The sequence below is a fragment of the Canis lupus genome, chromosome 1, assembly GCF_003254725.2.
Source record: "Canis lupus dingo isolate Sandy chromosome 1, ASM325472v2, whole genome shotgun sequence".
NCBI lineage: Eukaryota > Metazoa > Chordata > Mammalia > Carnivora > Canidae > Canis > Canis lupus.
In genome coordinates, this window is record NC_064243.1 from 72565228 (window position 1) to 72587824 (window position 22597).

Here is a 22597-nt window from a genome sequence, read left to right on the forward strand (position 1 = left end):
CTACCTGGACATACCCAGCCATGAAGTCAGGCCTTCAGTCATCAAGCATAAGAAGCCCGAGTAGTCCCTGAAAGCATAACTAGGTTGAGGGCTGTGTGGTTCACACTGTCATTGTGTCTACTTTTGCCACTCATCTGTCCTTCTGTCAGCCCACCCTTGTAACCACATGGGAAGCTGTCACAACTGAAGATTCTTAAAAAACCCAACTTGATCCTTCAACAGATATTCCTTCCGGGCTTGTCAGCCTCCACCAGAAGTAGACAGTTAGAACATTTCAACTGAGGGTAGCAAGGGAGGGAAATCTTCCCAGTGGGCAGAACTTTGAACAGTGTATCTCTTTGTCCACTCTCCTGGAAGGAGGATTATCTGAAGTAATAAGGGTCTATTCCAATTTCTAGATGGTGATTGTAGCCAGATGATTAGCCATTTGGAAAGAGAAAGTTTAGTTTTGGACAGGGAGGTCTGGAGAAGGCACAAACTTCTCGGAATGGGCCCAAAATGTGAGAATCTTTATATCTCATTTGGATTGTCAGGGAGAACTTAGGGAAGTGCCCTGAGCTTCTCTGGGTATAAGATAAAGAGTACTATCACTTGAGAAGGCCATAGGATGCTCGCAACCTCAGGGACGGGCATGGAGGTGGAGGCAATAATCAGTGAAGATGCCCTGGATATATGGAGCTGCCAAAAGTTTCAGGAGAGAACAGAAGACTAAAAATTTGCATTGGTAGAGCGCAGTACAGTGTAGGTGGCTCTAGGCTTAACAAGAGACTTCCATTCTGGTTTTTGACCAAAGCTAACAGAGAGGCAAGACTTAGTGGGCTTGTCTATCTCAGGGAGTACTGAATCAGGTAACAGTACCAGAAAAGGGATACTTAATAAGTAGGACTGCAGCTGGAGAAGGGAACTCTGACCTCTATGGAAGGACTTAGTGATGGTCAGGGCCCCAGGGAGGGACTCCAGTATTCAGGCTGACACTACTGAAAACATATCTGTTTTCTCATTTTCTTTTACTAACACAACTCAGCTTTTGTTCAGAATAGCATGTGACCCTGCCCCAAATCATCTGATTTCTCAGGCTCCCTAGCCATAGCCATGGGATATAAATCTGAAAATTCACTGGTAGGGTTTCTTGGGAAGCTGTTCTTTTCTTGACAAAAAAGAAAGACTTCATAGGCTTGCCCTTTTTGCCCACTGACTGTCTCCCTTTCTCTTGCCTGAACACAATCATGATGTTATCTCACAACTATAAGGATGAATAGAGTTCATGCAAAGGGTAGTGGAGAAGAAAGAGGATCCTAGGTCTTTGGTGGTTTTCCCAATCCACTACACCTGCTCTAAACTTCCTACCTCCAGACTTCTTGTTTAGTGGGAAAAATAAACTCTTTGTTTGCTTAAGACCCCACAGTCAAGTGTTTGATGCATGCAGCCCAATGCAATCTTAACTGAAAAAAGCTCTGGCAGAGAAGGTAGACACAGGGATAGAAGCTTAAAGGATTGGAATCTTGTCTCCAAATGTTAAACCAGTTTCTTTTCTTTTCTTTTCTTTTTTAAAAGATTTTATTTATTTATTTGAGAGAGAGACAGGTAAGGAGAGGTAGGGAGATAGGTGGTAGGGAGAGGCAGAGGGAGAGAGAAACAGAAGCAGACTCCCTGCTAAGGAAGGGAAGTACAGTGAGGAGCTTGATCCAGGACCTGGAGATCATGACCTGAGCTGAAGGCAGATACTTAATCACCTGGGCCACCCAGGGACCTCTCAATTTTCTTTCTGAATGTTTCATTGTTGTATCTGGAACGAGATGACAATGTGATATTGGAGCAGAGAGGAAAGAACACCTATTGGAATTGTTTGATGAGATATGGGCTTATTTTTATGCAATCAGTTTAACAAATAATTAAATGATAGCAAGGCTTGACAGCAAACAGCCTGGAATCAGGCATATCTATATGTTCACGTACATTCTGAACTCTGTGTACATGAGAATCCCCCCTCCCCTCCGGAAGATTTATAGCATGGAGAAGCAGAGGAGAACCAATGGGCAGAACTACACATGCCCAGTATGCTAAGTCACCCTACCTCCTCAGGGGCAAAGTGGTTAAGTCAGAGAGACCCCTGGATTATGCTTTGACAAGGAGAAGCATTGAGGCCTGCCACATCCCTTCTTAAACTTTGTGGAACTCTGCCAAATTCTCACTTATGACTTGGCCAATATGTTAGAGACCTAGGCCCATGGCTTACTCCACTCATCATGTTTATGAATGATAAAATGTACATGACTCATTAAATATGCAGAGCTTGGCTCATAGGAAACGTTCAGTGTAGTAAGATAGCATCATTATTTTTCTGTTGTTATTATTAGTAAAGTATGGGAGGCAGTTTGGTGTATTCAGAAAGGTTGTGATCCAGAGATTGGAATATAATCCTGGTTCTACTAGCAGCTAGCTAAGCGACTTGCACAAGACTTCTCTGCAGGCCTTCCTTTCTTCACTGGTGGAGCATTTGATCATTTGTGTGCAATGTACACTTCCAGGAGTCACTGTTGACACAGGCGACAATGTAAAGTATATTCCCTGGAATCGTAAAATGTGGAAGGCCTGCAGCTGCTGACTTCCTATAATCGAGGAGCCCAGGATGAATTGGGATGTTCTCAGCTTGGAGTCAATGCTGTCTTGATGGCCCCTCGTATAGTCAAGGTGCAATCCATTAGTCAATGGTACCTCCCTCCCCTCATTCATGTTCTCCTTCTCTCTCTCCTTCTCAAATCAATAAATAAAATCTTAAAAAAAAGAAACTGCCTAAAATTCCTGCCCCTCATGAAGGTCTCATTCTCTGCTGCAGAGTGCAGCAGCTTGTTTAGGTGGACATCTCTGGTTGTCTAGGGACCTGGAGATATGTTGCAGGGAGACATAATTTTTTTTTGTTTCTATTTAAATTCCAGTTAGTTAACATACAGTATAATGTTAGTTTCAGGTGTACAATACAATGATTTAACACTTCCATACAACACCCAGTGCTCATCACAACAGCTGTACTCCTTAACCCCCTTCACCTGTTTCACCCATCCCTCAACCCACCTCTCCTCTGGTAACTGGAAGTTTGTTCTCTCTCTCTCTCTCTCTCTCTTTTTTTTTTTTTTTGTAGATTTTATTTATTTATTCCTGAGAGACACACAGAGAGAAGCAGAGACACAGTTAGAGGGAGAAGCAGGATTCATGCAGGGAGCCCAACGCAGGACTCGATCCCGGAACTCCTGGACCACGCCCAGAGCCAAAGGAGGTGCTCAACTGCTGAGCCACCCAGGTGTCCCCAGAAGTTTGTTCTCTAGAGTTAAGAGTCTGTTACTTGGTTTGCCTTTCTCTCTTTTTCTTGCTGTTGCTTGTTTGTTTCTTAAATTCCACTTATAAGTGAAATCATATGGTATTTGTCTTTCTCTGACTGACTGATTTTGTTTATCATAGTAAACTCTCTAGTTCCATCCAAGCCATTGCAAACAGTAAGGTTTGATTCTTTGTTATCCTTGAGTAATATTCCATGGTCTATATACACCACATCTTTATTCATTCATTGGTTGATAAGATACTTGCTCTGTTTCCATAATTTGGCTATTGTAGATAATGCTGCTATGAACACAGGGATGCATTTATCCCTTTGAATTGGTATCTTTGTATTCTTGGGTAAATACCTACTAATGCAGTTGCTGGGTCATAGGGTAGCTCTCTCTTTTTAAAAAAGATTTTATTTATTTATTCATGAGACATACACAGAGAGTGAGGTGAAGACACAGGTAGAGGGAGAAGCAGGCTCCATGCAGGAAGCCTGACGTGGAACTCAATCCAGGATTCTAGGATCACGCCCTGAGCCAAAGGCAGACACTCAACCGCTGAGCCACCCAGGCATTCGAGGGCAGCTCTATTTTCAACTTTTTGAGGAACCTCCATACTGATTTCCAGAGTGGCTCTACCAGTTTGCTCACCAACAGTGCAAGAGGGCTCCCCTTTGTCTACATCATTGCCAACTCTTTAAAATGAGGTTGAATACAGTTTTATTTGATAAATATTTAACACCCGTGTTTAACAAAAAGCACATCCTAATTTATAGCATTTACCAATATCCGTGGTGTTAATACTCTTACTGTGGCCAGTTTCAAGTGACCAAAATACTGTCCCTGAACACAAAGCTGGGAATGTGCATAAATTATGAGAGCTGGTATGAGCGACTGCTGCAACACTGAGAGAATTCTAGAACTGACTGTTTAAAACAGGAGAATTTCAGACATCTGCCCATAATCCTGCAAAATCTAAATCCCAAGAGGATTGAGTTCAAAGGGTAATAGTGTTCAGGGAAACAAAACCAAACCCAAATGAGTTCAGTTCCACTTACCCACAGATATGATTTACTTGAGCTTCTGAAGAAACAGGAGAAGGAGAAGAAAGTACCATCCTCCAGACAAGTGTCTGGAATATGATAAATGTCAAAGTATTACCTGCAAAACGTTAGCTATATTTGAGCACTGACTATATGTATTCTTATTTAGTTAAATACTTTAATTGGCTTTATTTAAATTATTCTAAAAACTTATCTTTACTCTAAGCAACTCTATTTATTAAAGCTTTGAGTTGGTGAACTAGTTGTTTTCAAATACAAAATTAAACAAATATGCAACCTTTGTAATAACAAATATTCATCTGATAGGACATCAGATTACTTTGTGTTTTTTTTTAAAGATTTTATTTATTCATTCTTGAGAGACAGAGAGAGAGAGAGAGAAAGAGAGAGAGGCAGAGACACAGGCAGAGATAGAAGCAGGCTCCATGCAGGGAGCCCGATGTGGGACCGAATCCCGGGACTCCAGGATCACGCCCTGGACCAAAGGCAGGCACTAAACCACTGAGCCACCCAGGGATCTCTGACATCAGATTACTTTGTATACCACCTGTGGTCTCTGAACCTGTACCGTGCTTTGTGAAACAATACATCAAATAAGTGATGGCCATTATTAATATTTATTTGTGGAGTCTGAAAAGACTCCCTTTATTCATGCAGATGGTAAAATTTCAGTACTATATTTAGATGAATCATCAGGAAACTTGGCTGCAAGTATCCTGAAAAACCTTTAGGAAACATCTATTTGACCTTTCTTTAAAGGTCACTGCTGCTAGGCAACACAATTCTTCTGAAATGCTGACCACATTTCTTAGATTTTATTAAAACACCTGTCTCTGTCTCTGTTGGCGTGGCGGGGGTGGGGGGGTTGGGGAACACATTCTGTTCCTCGCTAACCTGTCAGGAAGGTAAGAGGCTCAAGGAGGACTGCAGGATCAAATACAGAAGTGTTCAAGAATTTCCTTCCCTGCTCCCAAACATCTGCGGGGGTCATGTGCTATAGGCAGCAAACAGCATTGTAGATTGGAAAATGAGGAGCTCCGTGTTTCAATGTTGAGCCTGCCACCTACTCGCTAGCAATTACTGGGCAACCGCCCAAACCTCGGTTCCCCCATCATCAAATCTCCTAAAGAAACAGGCTGTCTTCAGCCATGGGGAAGATCAGATTTCAGAAATGCAGAATGCTTCTCCCCATCCTCCTCCCTCCTGAGCTGATCAATGGCAATTATTCACAACAATAACACATGGTGGCTAATTTTCTTTTTATTCATTGATTTTTTTTTTACCCATAGTAGACAGAGCTCTCCTACTGTAAATCTGGAAGAGATATTCTACACTCTGGAATTATTATTTTTCCTTATTTTATTTAAAATATTTTTTAAAAGATTTATTTACGTTAGAGTGAATCTGAAGCTCAATCCCATGACCCTGAGATCATGACTGAGCTGAAACCAAGACTTGGACACTTAACTGACTGCACTACCAGGTGCTCCTCTTTTTCCTTGATTTAAAGGAATTCTGTGTTCAAATGCAAATCCAAATCAAAACCCAATTTCTTCAGGTGGTTAATTAAATCAGAAGAAGAGTTGCTGCTAATTACCAGCTGTCTCCTGATTGCAGGGTTATCTGTATTCATCCATGACTAGTAAATTCATAATTTATGAGGCCCTACACAGCCACTCGCCTTAATAGCCCTCATTTTAAAAAGCTGATGTCTTTGAGCCAAAGGAAGCTGAACACAATGTTTACTAATGTTGATATGCCTTGATCAACTGTTCCTCAAGTGAGTGAGTGTGGAAAAGGAAGTAGTTTGTAATTCATCTCTGTTTCTTCTCTGGCCCAATCCATCCCAGCTCCTTTCTCCCAACCACCAGAGAATCATCTGGCTGGAAGGTACAGGAAAATGCCCAGTTGCTGTACCTGACTTCACTGAAGAAGCTGAGACAGCTCAGTGCATTTTCAGCCTTCCAAACAGCAGTTGGTGAGGGGCTGGTTCTCTATTGGCTCACATTTTAGTGCTCAGTGATTCAGGCTTCTTGCTTGGCAACACGTACTTGAACTTCCAGTTTCTCAAGAGTCCAGTCGTGAGAAAAAGACCCATCAGGAAGAGGACTTTTGCCTCTGGCAAGATTTGACCACAAGTTCAGAGCAGGTTATAGTTATGGTTTTGGTGAAGGAAGCTTTCCTGGATCTGAGAGAAGGCCGGCATCAGCAAATTTGAGCAAAAAGGGCCAATGATGCCAAATGCACCACAGAGAAGATGCCCAGGCAAAGTGGAATTAACTTATAGGTGACTATGATCTAAGAAAAGACATACAGTCTCAAGGATTCTGTCTCAAAATCCTCTTGGAGTGGGAGGAAAAAGTCACAAGTCTATGTGAGGCACAGGGCTAGTAATGCCCTGGTTAGACTGGTGTTATCATCTAGCTTTGTGGTATTAGGCAAGGCACTGAGTTTTCTGAGTGTCACTTTTAAGCAGAAAATGAGTTGGACAAAATACTTTCTAAGAAAATACTTTCTAGAGGATATCTAATAGTTCTAAGATTTTATGGCTTATTTATATACTTTTGATGCCAGAATCCCACTTATTCCCCTGGGCGGTCAAGTCACATTTCTGAATGGGATTGTTGTGTGCAGAGATTAATGTGTTAAGATTAATGAGACTAAGAGTTTCTAGAGTCTGGTATTTCTTCCCCAAGGCATTTTAGTCCTACTTTTTATTTTCTCTTTTGGGCTTAGAATCCACTGCCCAAGAATACCATGGATCATGTCTTAACTTCCTTGTGCTTAGTCTCACCAGTGAAAAATGGAAGGTGCATACTGGCATAGGGAGAACATAATAAGCCTTGAAGCCACAAAAACTTAGGGTCAAATCCCAGCTCCAACCACTTACAGGCTTGAGTGAGGTTAGATAGTGAGTCAAGGTACCTTTTATCAAGTGTCAAGTGATGACACTTTTGTCAAGTGATGATAAAAAATGTCATGCCATGTGAATTTGTGGAGAGGACTGGATGCCCTCCACATCCCAAAGGCATTTAATGGCTCACCCATTCAAAGTTCACCTTTCCATTCCACTCTTGGAGAAACCCACAACTACATAGATGATCCATCTTGCATGTTAGAGTTTCACTTCCTCTATTTTTTCTCATTCATTATTTTCCTTTATCTCACCTGGCTATTGGCTGCTGTGCCCAAAACACTTCACCATCTATTTTCGTTCCAAGAATTTTTTTCCCATATTTTACTTGGTATCCTTACATTTCATCAGATGCTTCCAAAATTTTATGAAGTCAAATTTATCTATTGCTTTATAATTTTGCATTTTGCTGTCTTGCACAAGAAGACTTTCCTTCTCAAAGTACACTCTTCCATTTGCTGTTTGAACAACTGCTAACAGAGTGCTCACACAGTGTATAATTGTTGTCGTCTCTGAGCACATTTATAAGGTAATCTCCTTTGGGCAACACACAATTTTAGTTGGGGACAGGAAACATGTGAACTGCTACCAATTTCAGATTGTCATGAAGGCCTTGAAGGATAAAAACAGAGTGATATGGGAGCGCCTGGGTGGCTCAGTGGTTAAGCTGATGTAGGTAATGCTGAAAGTGTTCAGGGCCAGGGGCACCTGGGTGGCTCAGTGGTTGAGCGTTTGCCTTCGGCTCAGGGCGTGATCCTGGAGTCCTGCATTGGGTTCCCTGCATGGAGCCTGCTTCCCCCTCTGCCTGTGTCTCTGCCTCTCTTTGTGTGTCTCTCAGGAATAAATAAATAAAATCTTAAAAAACAAAAACAGAGTGGTATGATTGATACCACCCAGGCAAAGGGGTGAAAGGGTCACAGATAAAACAGCTAAGACCTAAAAGATGAAGAGGAATCAATTAGTCTGTCACCTACCAGGGTAGTTTGGCAAAGGGAATGGAAGGAACAATAGCTCTGAAGCAAAGAAAAGTGTGGTAGACAGCAGCAAGAGCAGATTGTAGTGGAGAGAGCTTTGTGAGCAAAGGGAAAATGTGATGAGATGAGGTTGGTGGGGTAGACAGTGTCAGTCATGTAGGGCCTTATGAGTGCTGGATTGAAGTCAGAAACCAGTGGAACATTACGGAGAGGTTTTAAGTAGATTAGGGCACGAGAGAGCACCTGGTTCCCAACAGCTTCAAAGGCATCAGCCCCACCTTCGTAGGAGGAGCTGGGTATAAGTTCACTTGATGAAAATCATCACAAAGGGTCAGGAACATTCTCCAGAATGTTTTTTTTTTTTTTTTTTTTTTTTTTTTTTTTTTTTTTTGTTTGAGGACCCAGAGCCAAACCTTTTATTTCAGTACTTACTTTTCAGACTGGGAATAATTACACAAAAGTGTGTTATTTCTCTGCTCTCAACAGAGAAATATATTTAAGGTAATACACTAGAGGTCCTGCTTTAGGTAGTGCTCTATTTTAAAAGTAGACTGTAATATCCTTGATGTCTCCATGCACTCAGAAACAGGATTCTTTTTAAAACATCTAAGTCAATATTATTAATAAGATGCTACGTAGTAAACAGTTTTATAAGAGGTAATCTTTGTCCTCAGGAGCCTAAAACTCATCAAGGAAGACAAGGCATGAACATGTCTGCAGTATGTGATCAGGATCTTAAAAGAGCTAAAAATAGTCTTGTCCTCATTCAGGGGAGAGCTTTCCTTGAGTGCTGGGGTGACCAAGAGAGACTTCCTGATGCAGGCAGCATTTGGGCTGGATCTCAGGGAAGTCTACAGTAGATGAACTGAGGGGAGAGCATCCTCAGGTAGAGGACAGGGATGCGATGAAGGCAAGAAAGGCAAGGGATATTTGGTGTAAGCTGACAGTGAATTTGGATGAAGGCTGAGGTAGATCCAGGGGATTACTGAGAAGTATGGCTTAATGGTGGCTGCTTGATGACAGGAGCCCGTTGGCAAAGGCTGTGGACCCAGGTGGAGTGGTACCCATGGGAAGGCATATTTGAAACTGAATACTAAATCCCTGATTCTACTAGGCTATTTTGTCTTCTGTCCAGAAAACATTGAGTTTCTTTGACCATGTCTGTGCATCCTTCTTCTGAAGGAACCTGTGTGCTTTGGTCTCCATTGGTCCAGGTCTGCCTCTATTTTTTCAGAGGCCTGCTCTCAGGCTACTATGGCCACCTTACTTGTGTAATCGAAAGAGCTAGTAGTTCTGTATTTTGTGTCCCTTCCTGCCTCTCTGGGGTAGATTGTGAAAGCTTCCTGGCCTCAGGTCAGGGCTCTGAGACACAACTTTCCCTCCAGAGTCCCTTGCAGGATCAGACTGAATTTACTCCCTGGGATTTTGCCTGAAATTATGCCCATACTTAGCTTCTTGCTCTTCCTCTTCTGCTTCCCCTCTTAGTCGCTCCTTGGAGAAACTTCCTTAATAAATCACTTGGAAATGAGTTGTCTCTGTGTCTACTTCTGGGGAACCTGTCCTAAGATTCTGACCAAGGGCTACTTTAATTTCCTCAACTAGTGCAAGACTGACACAAGAAGATTCATAGCATGTCACTGAGGAACAGCTGTAGGGGAATAGTGAGACTGAAGCCAAACTGCAAAAGTTAAAAGAAGTAGACACTGTGAACAATTTGTCATTCTTTCTGGATGTCCTATACCTTTTGAAACCCTTGTAATGTTTGAGTATTTTTGGCCTTTTGCAGCTTGCTTTACCAGAGCAGAACTCAGAAATTGAAATTCTCAGTATTTCTCAAAGCTGGGATGTGAGAATGCAACCCAGACACACCCATGTTAAACATCTGTTCAGAAGTGAACAACTTATGAAAGAGATCTATTTGAAGAATTCTTTATTTTTCTTTGTGGTGGGTGGCAGCAGAGGTTTTGGCCTTTTTGAAGAGCAGTGATTGTGAGGTTGTGGTCCTGACTAAAAAAAAAAAAAAAATGTCATTGTTGGGATGGCAGTGATGGTGGTTGTCCCCCGTAGTGCTTAGTAGGGCAGTGGCAACAGCAGCCGCAGCAAGGACTGTTAACCCATTGGGCCCGTTCGGTGGCACTGCTCCTAGAAATGTAACTTCAGCCACCCTGGGTCTCCTGTCTTCCCCCAAAATATCCTTTAAATAAATTCATCTTCTAAATACTTGGAGTCAAGTTCAGTTGCTTGCAAACAGGAACTCTGCCTCAGAGAGTAGAGGCTGAGAAATTGTGGCCAGTGAGGACATCCTTCCTTCCTTTTTTTTTTTTTTTAATTAAAGATTTTATTTATTTATTCATGAGAGACACACAGAGAGAGAGAAAGAGGCGGAGACACAGGCAGAGGGAGAAGCAGGCTCCATGCAGGGAGCCCGACGCGGGACTTGATCCCGGGCCTCCAGGATCATGCCCTGGGCTGAAGGCGGCGCTAAACCGCTGGGCCACCGGGGCTGCCTGAGGACAGCCTTCCTAAGGGCATGTGGAAAGAGGCATAAGGGCATAAGAGTGGACTGAGGTAGTGTCTAAGGTGGCCTCTCTGATCATTAACGTGTGGTGTTCAAGTGCTTCTGCTGTCCCCGTCCATGTCGAGTCAGGGCTGATATGTGGGGCCAATAGAATAGAGCAGAAATAATAGCGTGTGGCTTCCAAAGCCAGTTCAGCCAAGCATTATAGCTTCTGTATTGGAAGGTGATCCCGGAACTAGGGACAGCCATGGCAGGGAGGTTGGACCTTCCTTTCTTGAGACAGGAAGAAGGAGGAAATGCGATTGTTAGAGTCAAGGATGAGCATAAAGGAAATGGCAGACAGAATTTCATCTTCTCAGTGAAGTAAGTCAGGCAAGATCAACTGCAAAGATGATGGGGTGCGGAGAAAGGGGGTTCTACGTGTTAAGCTCACATTTATTTAGTGTTGATTTTGTGCTGGACATTATGCTGGCTCCTTTAATCTCATTTAACCATTCCATCAACTCAATGAGCTAGGAACCATTATTTTCTTAATTTTGTAGGTGATGAAGCAAAAGCTAATGGGAGTTAAGCAAGAATTGACAGATCGGTGAGATAGGTCAGCTATCAAACAGGCTCTTGAGTATGTTTTAGAAGATAACACACAATTAATGAAATATCACAAAAAAATGGGGAAGGAATGAAGTATTCAGGAAGTGATCCAGGTAAAAGCCAACATCAGGCTTTATCAGGAATGAGGTTAGAATAGTCACAATCAGCCCTGCTATTTCACCTTGTTGTGGAAAAATATGTAGATTAACCATGCACTCCTTAGTGGGGAGGATCTTTCTAACCATAAGCACTATGTAAGAAGTCCCACAGAAAAAAATCATAATTTTAACAATATTCAATTTAAAATGTAAAGTATTGGGGCACCTGGGTGGCTCAGTGGTTGAATGTCTGCCTTTGGCTCGGGGCGTGATCCCGGAGTTCCAGGGTTGAGTCCCACATTGGGCTCCCACATGGAGCCTGCTTCTCCCTCTGCCTATGTCTCTCTCGTGAATAAATAGATAAATAATAAAATAAAATAAAATAAAATGTAAAACATTTATATGACTTTAACCACAGATAAATGGCAATTGGGAAAATGGAACATAAGATAAGATTGATAAAAGAATCAATGATGTGAACATACACCACATACGTATTATTGTAGTAGCACCCCAACAATAAAAAAAGACCAAGATCAAAGAGTATAGGGGATTCACAAATGAAACCACACTGCTTATCAAAGAAATTCAAATGAGAAAAAAGCAATAATGATTGTCACCCAGGAAGCTGGGAGTTCAAAAGGCTGGTGAGGGTGTGGTCCACCTCAGGGGCTCAGGGCAGGGTGGGGTGGGGGGGGTGGGAAGCCCCACGTTATGATACATAATAAACTTCCATATTATGTATCAATATCCTGTAAAGTTCACACCATTTGACCCAACAAGTGCACTTCTGAAAATCTATACAGAAGAAAAATCAGAAACTCAGAAAAAGAGGGGGGAGCACATGACTCTTGATCTCAGGGTCATGATTTTCAAGCCCCATGTTGGGTGTGAAACCTACTAAAAAATAAAGTAGAAAAAGATTTATACATAGAATCTTTTTTTTTTTTAAAGATTTTATTTACTTATTCATGAGAGATACAGAGAGAAAGAGAGAGAGAGTCAGAGACACAGGCAGAGAAAGAGGCAGAGAGAGAGAAGCAGGATCCATGCAGGGAGTCCAACGTGGGACTCGATCCCAGGTCTCCAGGATCACACCCTGGGCTGAAGGCAGGCACCAAACCGCTGAGCCACGCAGGCGTCCCTATACATAAGAATCTTAATCACAGCGTCATTTATAATGGTTAAAAATGTTTAAGGTACTCAGGAATATGAGAATATTTCAATAAAATATGATTTAGTCACATAAGAATATAAGGTCATTAAAATCATGTTCTTGAAGAATTTTTAGGAATAAGAGAATAATCATAGCATACGAAAAAAAAAAAAAAAGAAACCCAGGATACATACTCTATGTACTTCACCCTCCTAGCTGTGTAAAATAAAGAATTCTACTGGAAACAGGATGTTAACAATTGCATGTTAAAAAAAAGTGCCCAAGTATTAAGTGTTTAATACTCAGTGATGGAAAGTCAAGTGGTATTAATTTGCTTTTCCTTAGTTCTCTAGATTTTCTGTACTGAGCATATTAGTTTGGTCTTACTAAAACTCGATTTTAAGTAAAACTTGACATGATCTCTGAAGATGGGCCATTGACCTCTCTGCAGTCAGTAGGGTTCCAATCTGGGCAGAAAATAAGCCTCTTGTTTCTGCTCCAAAACTAAAGCTTAGGATAAGATGGAATTCCCAAGACATCTAAGCTCTGGTTGGTGAGCATTTGGATGAATTCCAAGGAAGTCTCACCAAGTCCTTCCTTCATCCAAACTCAAGACAGTGAGGTGAGAATAGACACTGATCCAAGGGTCCACCACTGGTTTCATCTAGTGCTTTTCAACATTAATGCACACATGAATCAGCCAGGGATGTTGGGAAAATAGAAATACATCTCAGTAAGTCAGGGTAGGGTCTGAGGTTCTGCCTTTCTAATAACCTCCTGGATAATGCTAATGCTGCTGGTCCGTGGGCCACAATTTGAGTTCAAAGCTTACAGTCTCTTTCCTAGAGGGTGGCCCAGCATTCCCTTCTTGCAAATATAAAAGATTTAGAAACAAGTTCAATCAGTAGGCATTAATTAGATAAGTAATGTACATCTGATGTCTGGGAGCCCACATATGGGACACTGTTCTGGGGTTAGCAGGTTCTTAGAACATTAACAAATGATCTTATGGCACAAGCACATTCACGTGGATGTGTGCAATGCATATACATCTGTTGATAGTGTGCATTTTTGTGCATCTGTGGTGAACTTCTTTGAGGAAATTCCTGGGCATTATATTTCCTCTTTCCTGATGGAGTTGCATTAGTGATCAAAAGAGCAAACCACGAATCCTTTCCCCTTGTCTTTTTCTTTTTCCTCTTTCATAAAACCTCTGGTCTCTGCATGTGTGCTCAGTAATAAGAGAAGCCAAGGCCTCCTGTGGGTCCTAGGAAATGCATTATCTAATCTAAAAATAGACAAGAGCCCATTGTCTCATGCAAAAGTAAATCCCATATACTAATCCGGCAGAAAGTGATCTAGCCTTTTAAAAGATTTATTAGCTCCTGATCTTTTCTCTATGCATGACTATTTTTCATTTCATTCTATGATGGATAAATTGAATTAAGCAAGAGCTAAAATAACTTCTTTTTAAAGGTATATAAATCTTTGTTATATAAACCTTGGGGTTTAGGAGGCCTCAAGATACTTGAAGTATCAAAGCATTGAATGAGAAGAGAAAAGTAACTGTTATTATAGAAACAGATGGTTTCCCAACAGTGGTGTATTGTAAATGTTTAACAAGCAGTTCTTTAACAAAACACACACACACATACACACACACAGATGAAAAAATATTGCCAGGGTTAGGGTAGGCGGAAATGGGAAGTGATTGCTAAAGGTTTTTTGGAGACTGATGAAAATGTTCTGAAATTGGATAAAAAGCAGCGAATACGCTAAAGACCACTGACTTGTACAATTCAAAACGGGAAGAATAACACAAGACCCACCTCCCCACAACCTCCATTCACACCATGTGCCAATTTCAGTGGTGTAAACTACTCCCATCATGGCTGATGCCAAGCTGCCCACGTGGCATCACTGAACGCAGCTAGGAAGGGCACAGGCTCTGGCACAGCACTGGTTCCCACTGTGGCAATTCATTCCTTAACCACTAGGGTTTAGGTGGACATCCAGGGGTATACACAGCTTTCCCTGAATATCAGCCTTTGAGTTGTCCTTTCTTGTTTTTCTGCTTGTTTGTTTTTATTGTTTCTTTCTTAAACTGATTGGGATGCAGCGAAGAGTCTGAAAATTGGACTCTCAAGTTCAACATGTGTTCTCTTATTAATTTAGATTGTCAACAACACATTTATTGAGGGCCTCCTGATGCTAGGCTCTGTGCTGTATGCTGCAAATTCTAAGGTGTGTGGAATGACCCTTGCCCATGAGGAGACACTCATGGGCAAACAGGCACACTCATTGTAGAACCTGAGTGTATGTATGCTTTAATAGAGAAATGTGCACCCTAAGAGGATTATTTTCCTCAGTGGATGGAGAATGGTAATGGTATCAGTGAAGGTCTCACAGAAGAGGAGGTATCTGACCTGGAATCAGGGAAGGACATTGTAATTCCAGAGAACAGTACAAGGGAAAGAAAAGCATGGAAGCCTGAAGAGAAGAGATGCTATGGAAATAGGCACTAATGTACTGTGGCTATGTCATAGATTCATTAGTGGCTGAGATGAAGAGTAACCAGAAAGATGAGCTGATACATTTTTAACTCCTTTATGGGCTACTCAAAGGAGTTTGCACATTACCCTATAGTAACTGGGGAGTCATTCAGATTTGTTAAGCAAGGGAGGGACATGCATAGATCAACAGTATTACTCATTGAAAATAAGAAGGGTACATGGGTAGGAAACAGAGATGGGAAGAAGCTAGAATTAGGGAGGCCAGACAAGAACATTGTGTTATTCCAGCAAACAGAGATGAATATGAATGAATAAGCTAATGTGCAGGGGTATAGCGTGAAAGGGATGCAGTGGGGAAATACATCAAAATAACATTCATAGAGCTGAGAACACAACATTCAGTTGTGCAGATGGCAGATGTCAGGCTAATGTAGAAGTTCCTTTCTTGGGTAACCAGATAAATGGCGTTTCTTATACAGTGCCTCACCCATGGTCGGCACTGAGTGAATATTTGTAGAATATTGGAACAAATACCTGGACTATAGAGGTGCAGCATAGTGTGATGGAAGGCATTCAATATGTTGAATTATAGCCTCTGTACATCAGAGCACAGTTACTTAATAGTTATGGGACTTTGAGCAAGTTTTTTATTTCCTCTGAGCCTTAATTTCTTCACCTATAAAGTAGAATTATTTGACCTTACAAGGACCTTGATCAAGACTGGAATTAATACAATCCCTTAAATTATTATTCCTTGAAAGAGCAATCATGTTGTAAGTGACACTAAATGGTCAAGGATCTCCAATCATGGTCTACAGCCAACTATGAAGAAAGACCACTTGCCTCCTTGTAGCTTCTCACTCAATCTCTGAAGCCTCCTTGATAGCAACAGGACTGGGGGATCCTTTTTGGCTTATAAATTTAGCTTGAATCCATGTGCACCAAAGAGAAGATTTTGAGAGTTGGTTAGTGCTGGAATTATTTTAGTTGAAAAGATTTAAAAATCTACAACTATTTCTCGGGCTCCTGAAGGAAACAACAGCCAATTTGTCAGACAAATTGGGAATAAAAAAATTAATGGCCCAAATGTAATCATTACAAATGATGATTCAGTCCTCATTTCTTGGTATCTGAAGGATCCCCAGATACCCAGTGACTTTTGTGTGTGGTTAAAAGGCAGAAGAAGACTCATCCAGCCCAAATCTAATCTGAGGGAGAGCTCTGTGTAGCTCATCGGCTGGTATCCATGGAAGCTTGATACAACAGAGGGCTCCATGATCTCTGGGCGGTCAGGAGGCCAGAATATGTCTAATTTGGGAATGCCAGGTAATCACAAACTACCAGACAGGGAAGAGGACCCCCGCCAGCTTACAGAGTAAAATTGAAACTGAATATGTTAAGGGAAGCACATCAGAAAAGTGGTGAATGCCTTTGAAATGCACAAAGCAGATGACTGGATGTCTATAGCACACTTTTCCAGATTATCTCTACAGTTTCCTTGTCTTTGAGTGATTTTATAACTGTAAATTATAAATAACTGATAGCAATAAAAATAATTTACATTTATAGGTATGCAAATAAACCTTGTCTGGTGGAGAGGTGATTGATCCTCTCTCATCCTCATGAAAAAAACAAATTTTGCATCTACTGAGCCAATTCATTTCAGCACTTTTTGGGACTTATATTTGCATCTATTCTTTGTTTTCTCCTTGAGCTGGTTGTAATATCGTACTGGCTTCCTTTTTAGTTAATGAGCTAAATAAAATTTTTAACATGTTTATTTTAGATGATAATCATGATTTTACTCCTTGAAAAATTATTGATCATTACTATTACTTCTTACACACTGAAAAACTCTGGTAAGGGGAAGAGTCCTCCCTCTTCAGGGCATCATCAGGGTGCTGGTGGGGAACAAATAGTGATCCAAAGGATAGAAAATCTGGTAAGACTCCCTTGGGGTGCAGTGGAGGTCCAGCTTCTACTTTCCTGAAGCAAAGGGAGTCCTTCCTCAAGCAGACCTTAGGATGGGTCATCAGATTTCTGGCCCATAGAAGATTCAATAGATATGCCCAGGATGGATGCTACATTGAGAAAGAAAGGGTAAATGAATACTTCAAAGGGGTGGGAAAAATCTCAATCAGGATTCAGTTAAGTTCTCTCTAAAAGGACATTAGAAAATCCACCTATTTTTTGACTGTTCTAAAAAATACTGGTTGTATGTCTCCTTATATGTATAGCATAATGACACATTAACAATATATAAAAGAGATGGTCAATATTAGTAGGAGAGGGGTTTGTTTCTTATGCGTGATCCATTTAGATTAAATATGAGGATCCAGTTTTTCTCAGGATGGAGGGAAGGGGTCTCAATTACTCAAAAGGCCATCCTACAGGAAGCACAGAGAATTAGTAAAAGGAAAGAGAAAGGTGATTTGAGGAATGTGATTCTGGGCACTCAGAACAACCCAAATGTCTTTAGTACGTCAGGATTTTCATGGTAGTAAACTGTAACCGCAGAATTCCAGATACAGCAGGATGTAAGGGTGCTGAAGACAGGGGTGGGGGTAGGTGTGAGGAATACCTTGTGGAGGAAGCAGATGCAGATGAACAGACATGATTAACATCGGAGTCTCCAAATATAAACCACGGAGGAAGAGGTCAAAGGAGTGCTTGAAGGACTGTGTGTAGTGTTACACCTATATATTACAAAATAAGAAAGAAGCTGAAGACTGAACAACAAGAAATCCAAAGAGGGAAGGGAAAAAAAAGTAAGTAGATTAATGAAATGGTAAATAAACAACAACAAAAAAACCCAATCACACTTGATTTTTAAAAAACACCCACGAAAAAGGCAAACACAGCAAATCTAAAAAAGCATAATATCAGATATGAGAAATTTACATCACTGCAGAAAAGCAAGAAATTACAAAAAATATATAAGGGAATAGTTTGTACAAGTCAAGCTAACATTTTTGAAAAAAAAATGCCTTTCTCAGAAATGAAAATTGTCAAATCCGAATCTATTCCCAATTTAAAAATCTAGAAATAAATCTCAAACATGTGTAAGACCTGAGAAAAATTATAAATCTTTACTGAAAGATACAAAATAGTAGTTATGGGCTAGAGAAATATAGCATGTTCTTAATGGCAAGGCTCATTATTATAAGGATTTTATCATGTACCAAATTATTCTATAAATTCCAGACATTCCCAATCAAATCCCAAGAGAATTTATGGGCAAAATAATTACAAAATTCATTTTGGAAGAGAAAACAGAATAGTTATGAATGTTGAGATAACCAAAAGAACAATGGGAATGAGGGGGGACCCCTTGCCTGAGCACCCTTACCCTGCATCAAAATACAATATCAAGCCCAAGTAATTTAAAATGTGCCCTTAGATGCAGAACACAGATTGGACAATGTGATAAACCATTGGGACCCTAGGCTATCTGGAAATAGACAAAATCAAGCCCTTATTTCATATCAGACACAGAAATAAAGAGCTAAGTCTCAAGAGCAGAACCATAAAAGTATCAGAAGGAAAATAATCTTATTTTTTAAAATAATCTTGGGGATATGAAAAGGACTTCCAAAACAAGATACAAAACCCAGAGCCCCAAAGGAAAAGATTTATAGATTTGAGGACACAGAAAATAACAAATGTCTTTATGACAAATGTCTCTGTAAAAAGACAATTGGCAGACAGGAAAAAAATGATCAGTAACCAGCAAATATAAAAAGTTCCTAAAAATCAATATAAAAACCTACAAACCGGGGATCCCTGGGTGGCTCAGCAGTTTAGCGCCTGCCTTGGGCCCAGGGTGTGATCCTGGAGTCCAGGGACCGAGTCCCACATCCGGCTCTCTGCATGGAGTGTGCTTCTCCCTCTGCCTGTGTCTCTGCCTCTCTCTCTCTCTCTCTCTCTCTGTGTCTCTCATGAATAAATAAATTTAAAAAAAAATCTTAAAAAAAAAAACCAAAAAACTCCTACAAACAAAATGAAGATGACCAAGAAATTTATGAAAGAAAAATTACAAATGGCCAATAAACAAAGGAAAAGATGCCTAACCTTGGCAGTAGTTAGGGAAGTATGAATTATAACTGCAGTTTATAATCTATAGGCAAGGATTGGAGGAGCAAGCATTCACAGAATTGATTGAAATGTAAATTGCAAGTCTTTTGAAGGCAAGTTTATCATAATTTAATTCCTTTGATCTAGGGATTCTAAATCTAGGAATTTGTCTAAAGAAATACTTGCCTGTTTACACAAACGTACATGCATAGATATTCATTGCAGCATTATTTGTAATAAAAATAATTAGGACTAATATAAATGCCCACCAAGATGGAGTGGGGATGGCAGACATTGATAGGGGAGGGTAAAGGGGCCATTTTGTGTTTTGCTTCTTACACTTCCTTTTTAAAAAATCTTTTAGGGGCACCTGGGTGGCTCATTCAGTTAAGGGTCTGCCTTTGGCTCAGGTCATAATCCCAGGGTCCTGGGATGGAGCCCCATGTGTAGCCCCGCATGGAGCCCCTGAGGAAGGAGCCAGCTTCTCCTCCCTCTGCCTGCTCCCCCTGTTTGTGCTCTCTCTCTGTGTCAAATAAATAAATAAAATCTTTTTAAAAAATATTTTAAACAAAAATGTACACATATTTAGTTGTTTAGGTTTAAAAGAAGAAAATGTAAAGAATTACACCAACATATTTAAAGTGTCTTTGGGTTGTTGCATTGTAGAGGCATGATTTTCTGTATTATTCAGATGATACACAATAAGCAGATATTAGTTTTATAATTAGGAAAAGACTGAAAATCAGCATATAAAATCTTGAATACTTCATATATTGACATTTATATGAAAAAAATTATAAACAACAAAAATACCAGAAGATAAACCCATAGGTAAGCCTGCTTGTGTCTAGATGGCAGATATATTGGTGATTTTATTTTTTCTTGTTTTTCTTTCTTTTCCAAGTATTCTGTTTTGGGCTTTTAAACTTTTTTTTTAAACTTTAAAAAGACATATAATTTTTAAGAATTCATTGCATATAAATGATATGCTGCAAGCACCATAAATACAAATACATTTTGTTTCAAATGATTGTTCACAAGTTATTTCTATCTTTTCAATTTTGTAAACTTAAGATGAAACCATAGATGATTATGTGTGTGTATTCTATGGGTATGATTAAAGTAAAACTATAAGAATTCTTTTGGACATGTTACAGGAATTGCCAGGTATTTGGTACCTGCTCCAAACAAATCAACAATGCATCAGGGCTGTTGTCTCATGGTTTAGTAGGTGCTGGCTTCCAGAGCCTGAAGAGAGAACACTGTTTTTTAATAACCATGGGTCAGGCAAAGGCTTTAGAACAGAATTCCAACCTTCAGCTTTATAGAGGAAAATGCCCTGTAAGACAAGGTCTCCGGGCTGACCAGATCATTACTTTTAGTTTAGCAAGATCATGGCAAAGAAAAGAAAAAAAGAAAAAAAGAAAAAAAAAAAAAAAAGAAAGAAAGAAAGAAAGAAACTAAACTAAACTAAACTAAACCAAACCAAACCAAACCAAACCAAATAACCAGAAAAGGGGTGACTTGAATTTTAATTTTAGTATATTAACATTTCTTCAGGTTTTCTTTGGGGGAATGGTGGTTTTTAAGGTGTTAATGAAAAGGAATTCTGATCTCTGTTTCTAATTAATTTTCTTCATTCTCATTTGCATTCTATTTGTGAAAGTCCCTGCCAAGCTATATCTGAATAAAACAAGAATTCCCTGGGACAAGGAACTTACTCCTTATTTAAAAATCTCCTTGTGGGGCAGCCCCGGTGGCTCAGCGGTTTAGCGCCTGCCTTCGGCCCAGGGCCTGATCCTGGAGATCCGGGATCGAGTCCCACGTCGGGCTCCCTGCATGGAACCTGCTTCTCGCTCTGTCTGTGTCTCTGCCCCGCCCCCCCGTGTGTGTGTGTGTGTGTGTGTGTGTGTGTGTGTGTGTGTGTGTGTGTCATGGATAAATAAATAAAATCCTTAAAAAAAAATAAAAATAAAATAAATAAAAATCTCCTTGTGGTAGAAAGCTTCACACAACAGGGAAACATGGAATTAATGGAGCTGCATTTGCATTCTGTATCCCAAGGAACTCTTTGGGCTCAAAGCTGTTTTGTGTAAATTTTGATGGCCAAGTGCTTACAACAGAGGCACAGAGTCACTGGGAACTTACCGTGGCCTTCCTTGCCCTGGGTTCCTTGCAGCATTTTGCTACCTTCAATTCAGTTTCTTTGTTGCAATCCCGGAAATTGGACTCAAACTCTCGTATGAAGAACTGCAGGCCATGCTTCCCAAATTAAGGTAAAACCAACCTTTGAGACCCGAAGTCCCTCTGCAGCGGCAACGCAGGCCCCGAGAAGGCTTTCCCTTTAGCTAAAGAGAAGCCAAAACCTCAGTTTCCTCGGGCTCTTGTGCCATAAAATGGCAGGACTTCCATGAAAATGTGTTCAGTGCGGCTGAAGCATCGCCTTTGGCTTTTTTGGTCACTGCCGCTCCGTGTTTGTTCAGCTGCAGAGGTCAAATGATTTGTTCTTCCAGAAGTTAATCATTTATGACAAATTTGCTCTGCTGAGACGTGCACGGAAACGCGGCAGCCTGGCTGGGGAAGCTCGGCCGCGCGCATTTGTCTTTTTAAAAACTCTCATATTCTTCAATCTACTTTCCCCTCCTTTCATACAGTAGCCTCGGGCCACTGGTGTTTGGTTATCACTTTCTTTCCATCATCTGCTGTCCCTTTCTACTCTCGGCTTTTCTTTGGTTGTCTATTAAAGGTGCATGCCGCACCTTCACCTGCCAGGACGCATCAGGACTCAAACTCCGCTTCTCCTCTTCCTTGGAGGTGCATTTTCTTTTAAAGATATAATTTATTTATTCATGAGAGACACAAAGAGAGGCAGAGACACAGGCAGAGGGAGAAGCAGGCTCCCTGCGTGGAGCCCGTTGTGGGACTCGATCCCGGGACCCCAGGATCATGCCCTGAGCCAGAGGCAGATGCTCAACCACTGAGCCACCCAGGTGCCTGCAGGTGGATTTTCCGAGGAAGCTGAGCTTCAGGCCGGTCTGGCTTGCACTGCCCTGGCGCTGTGTTCACATGGGCGTGTGCTGAGAATGTACACACAGCCGATAGCTTGCACGTTCTCAGGCCGCTCTCCCCCGCGGTGGTTGGAGTTGGAGCACTCATGGCCATTTCTGAGAACTGTCCAAGGAAAAGTTGAGTTGGGGGCTCATCTAAGTGGATTTATCTAATGTGGATTTTTGTGGAATATACTTGTTTGGTGCGCACTCGTGTCTGTGTACTGCTCAGTTAGTGCTGGTGTCCTCAGGGCATGAGGACTCTCTCTGCTACCCTCCCCTGTGGGGACAGGGAGGGGACAGCCCAGGAACTGCACCCTGTTTATGG

General features: G+C 41.0%; 1 long non-coding RNA gene across 2 annotated transcripts; it reads right to left on the reverse strand.

Moving 5' to 3' along the window:
- Nucleotides 1-1556: 1556 nt before the first annotated feature.
- On the reverse strand, nt 1557-21700 carry LOC112644612 (uncharacterized). Of its 2 annotated transcripts, XR_004810123.2 has the most exons (4): nt 21371-21700; nt 17730-17844; nt 4379-4481; nt 1557-1786 (listed from the first exon to the last, which is right to left on the reverse strand). It is a non-coding gene; the product is annotated as an uncharacterized LOC112644612 (long non-coding RNA). The 2 variants fall into 2 exon arrangements; XR_004810122.2 differs by lacking the exon at nt 17730-17844.
- Nucleotides 21701-22597: the final 897 nt, after the last annotated feature.